This window comes from Apium graveolens, chromosome 9 (assembly GCF_009905375.1).
Source record: "Apium graveolens cultivar Ventura chromosome 9, ASM990537v1, whole genome shotgun sequence".
NCBI lineage: Eukaryota > Viridiplantae > Streptophyta > Magnoliopsida > Apiales > Apiaceae > Apium > Apium graveolens.
In genome coordinates this window covers 185,449,224-185,453,176 of record NC_133655.1, presented here as the reverse complement: position 1 = coordinate 185,453,176, position 3,953 = coordinate 185,449,224, and the positions used below count along the sequence as shown (strand labels likewise).

The 3,953-nt window shown below is 40.6% G+C and overlaps 1 non-coding gene across 1 annotated transcript; it reads right to left on the bottom strand.

Moving 5' to 3' along the window:
• Positions 1-2,311: 2,311 nt before the first annotated feature.
• Positions 2,312-2,418, bottom strand: LOC141688133 (small nucleolar RNA R71). The gene has a single exon (XR_012561595.1). It is a non-coding gene; the product is annotated as a small nucleolar RNA R71 (small nucleolar RNA).
• Between the last annotated feature and the right edge of the window lie 1,535 nt (positions 2,419-3,953).

The following is a 3,953-nucleotide window of genomic DNA, read 5'->3' as shown; positions in this document are numbered from 1 at the left end:
AAATAAAGATATTACTTTCGTATAAGTATATCTTTGATTATTTGCTATTCATTTCAAGTATAAGTTTTAATACTTCTACTTCAATTATTTTATAAAGATTATTCTTTGTGGGAATATTATTTAAATAATAATATTCAGACATTTTCTAAATATTCTGGGGACTGATTTACTTCATTAAATCAGCTTCACTCCAAACACTCTTTAAAGTGTTTTCGAGTCTTTAAAATGATTTTCAAAAGTTAGAGCGGATCCCAAAACTATTTTTATATTTAAGATCTTCCTTTTAAAAAGGGGATTTAAATACTCGCTCAAAACCTGAGGGATCCGGCTCTGTGGTGTGTTTTATATTCGCAACAAGGTTGCTGTTTTGATAAATGAAATGATTACTTACCCAACACTCGGGAAGTAAAATTCTTGGAACAAGTTAATCCATTAACGGGCATCGCCTGGGAAATATCGGTGAGTTCTCCTTTCCAAATAGATACGACTTCTTGGTGGAGCCGTATCAACAAGTTTCTACTTGGGGAAAGTGGGGACAAGCTTTACGTTTCAGAGTCATGGATTTCATCTGAACTAGGAGTGGTGTAAGTGGCCGAGTAGCGCCGGCCCAGCCTTATTTTATTGGCCCAAATGGCCTGGAAGTTCTGCTAAGGCGGTCCATTCCTTAGGAGTTCAGTGTTCGGTTGACAAGTAAATTCGACAGGTTCTCCTCTACATGTAGAAAATGGTGGGGTTGTACTACTACGACTGATCATCGTAAGTGGTCTTCCTGGCACGGCAAACTCCCGTAATGAGTTCATCATCCAATTGGATAATTTCTGCAACACTACCCAGAGCACTTCGATAGAAAGGCTACAGTTGGGCGATTGTTGAGTGTTGGCAGGGTCAAGTTTTCAAAATGATGTTTACATCAAATGAAGTATCTCGTAACTTCATTTTATTTTGATGATATTTTAAAAGATTTAATCTATTCAAATCTGGTCTTATAGTCTCATCTATGTGATGAACTTTTGAACTAATTATAACTTGAACGGTGGTAGTTCAAGTAGTATTTGGAAAAGATATAAGTATATTGGAGTATCTTGTAACTTCATCTTTTAAACTTATATCTAGTAAATGATTATCTTATACATGACAAAGATTTTCAGAAAAACGTTGAGACAAGGTTAGATATATGAGATCACCTTGCAACGATATTTTTATACAGTTATACACTGGGACTTTGTGTATATTATGCATGGAAGAGGACTTCCAATATTTTGAAAAGTATATATGTATATATACTGAATATTTTGCGACTTCATCGCATTAAGATATCAAACTTGGTTCATTTCTTTTGACCAAGACTTTCATGAGTACTATGAGAAGGCTCATATATTGTTAATCATTATACATATTATTTTGGTGGGCTTGCTGCTCACCCTTGCTTTCTTCTTTCATCACACAACATCAGATAGACAAGATGAACCGGACCAAGCTCCCGATTCGCAAGAGGTTAGGAGACGTTCCGCAGTTTTCTAGAAGCACTGATGCCGCCATAGCTGAGGTAGGAACTACCAATAGGCTAGGCTTTCAACTTTTGATGTATCAGATTATGTATATTTATGAATTGTAATAATGGCAAAGAAATGTAAATTTATTCAGAAACCTGTTTAAGGTGTATTGGCATATAATTGTGGAATAAAACGACTTGTGATTATTTTTGGATATTCATCTCTGAGACTATAACTTGTGGTGTGTGTGTTTATTGTGGGGTCACAGTACAGAGTAGTTGATTATTTATTAAGATTGGGTGTTGTTAAGGGAAATGGAACTCGTGACAACCCGGATCCCCGACCCCGGATTTGGGGGTGTTACACCGGAGAAGTTAGATTTTGAGGATTCGGATTCAGGAACTGAGCAGAAAGAACCAGTAAACATGGGAGATCGTATTGTTCAAGCTGATCCAGCTCTTATGGATTTTTCTCGGCCTAAAATTGATGACATTCAGTCAAGCATCCTTCATCCGGCTATTCAAGCTAACACCTTTGAAATCAAGCCGGGCACTATTCAGATGGTGCAGAATTCTGTTTCTTTTGGAGGAGCGGCAACTGAAGACCCCAACATGCACATAAGGAATTTTGTCGAGATCTGCAGCACTTTTAAGTATAATGGCGTGATTGATGAGGCTATCAAGTTGAGGCTCTTCCCATTCTCACTGAGGGATAAGGCTAAAGACTGGTTACATTCGGAACCAGCTGGGTCCATCACTACGTGGCAAGATCTTGCGCAAAAATTTCTAGTGAAGTTTTATCCAATGGCAAAGACTGCTGCTATGAGGAGTGCTCTTACTCAGTTTGCGCAGCAACCTACAAAATCTATGTGCGAGGCTTGGGAACGCTACAAGGAAATGTTGAGAAAATGTCCACATCATGGAATGCCGGATTGGATGGTAATCACTGGTTTTTATAATGGTTTGGGGGCCCAATCTCGGCCCATGCTTGATGCAGCAGCTGGAGGCGCCTTATGGGCTAAAAGCTATACTGAGGCGTACAATCTTATCGAGACGATGGCTGCAAATGAGCATCAGAACCCAACTCAGAGGATGACATCAGGCAAGGTAGCAGGTATTCTGGAAGTTGATGCAGCCACCGCTATTGCAGCCCAGCTCCAAGCGCTATCAATGAAGGTTGATTCTTTGGCTACGTATGGAGTTAATCAAATAGCTATGGTTTGTGAGCTTTGTGCAGGTTCTCATGCTACGGATCAGTGTTCTCTTGTCAACGAATCTGTTCAGTATGTGAATAATTTTCAGCGACAACAGCAGCCTGTGCCAGCGACCTATCATCCTAACAACAGAAATCATCCAAATTTCAGCTGGGGAAATAATCAAAATGCTATTCAGCCACCATATCAGCAAGGAGTGAGTAAACAGTTTAACCCACCTGGATTCCAGCAACCACAGCAGTATGCTACAAGACAATCATATCCTCAACAGGGAAGTGCAGCTGCACCTACTAGTGCTGATCTTGAGGAACTTAAGCTGTTGTGCAAGAGTCAGGCGGTTTCTATCAAGACCTTGGAAAATCAAATCGGTCAATTAGCCAATGCAGTGCTCAATCGTTAACCTGGCACTCTTCCCAGTGACACGGAAGTACCAGGAAGGAAGGAAGCTAAAGAGCAAGTCAAGGCTATTACCTTAAGGTCTAGAAAAGTAGCTGATGCTGAAAAGGCAAAAGAAGTCGAAGCTGAAGTTAGAGATGAAGAATCTAAGCAAAAGGAGAAAGTGGCGGAACCAAAGAAGACTACTGTTGAACACACTCTGCCTGAGGCTAATACAGGGGAGAAACATCTCTATCCTCCACCACCTTTTCCTAAGAGATTGCAGCAACAAAAGCTGGATAGACAGTTCGGGAAGTTTCTGGAGGTGTTCAAGAAACTTCACATCAATATACCTTTCGCTGAGGCTCTGGAACAAATGCCTAGTTATGCGAAGTTTATGAAGACTATTCTTTCAAGGAAGGTGAAACTGGATGACCTTGAAACCGTTGCTCTCACGGAAGAATGCAGCGCTGTTCTGCAGCAAAAGTTACCACCAAAACTGAAAGATCCAGGAAGCTTCACCATTCCTTGCACCATTGGCAATCTAACTTTTGACAAGTGCCTTTGTGATTTGGGAGCAAGCATTAATCTGATGCCCTTGTCGATCTTTAAAAAGCTGGATCTGCCTGATCCAAAACCCACATACATGTCGCTACAATTGGCTGACCGTTCCATTACTTACCTAAGGGGCATAGTTGAGGATGTGCTCGTCAAGGTGGATAAGCTCTTCTTTCCTGCAGATTTTGTTATTCTGGATTTTGAGGAAGATAAGAAGATTCCCATAATCTTGGGGAGGCCTTTCTTGGCTACTGGCCGTACCTTGATAGATGTGCAAAAAGGGGAACTTACTATGCGGGTTCAAGACCAGGATG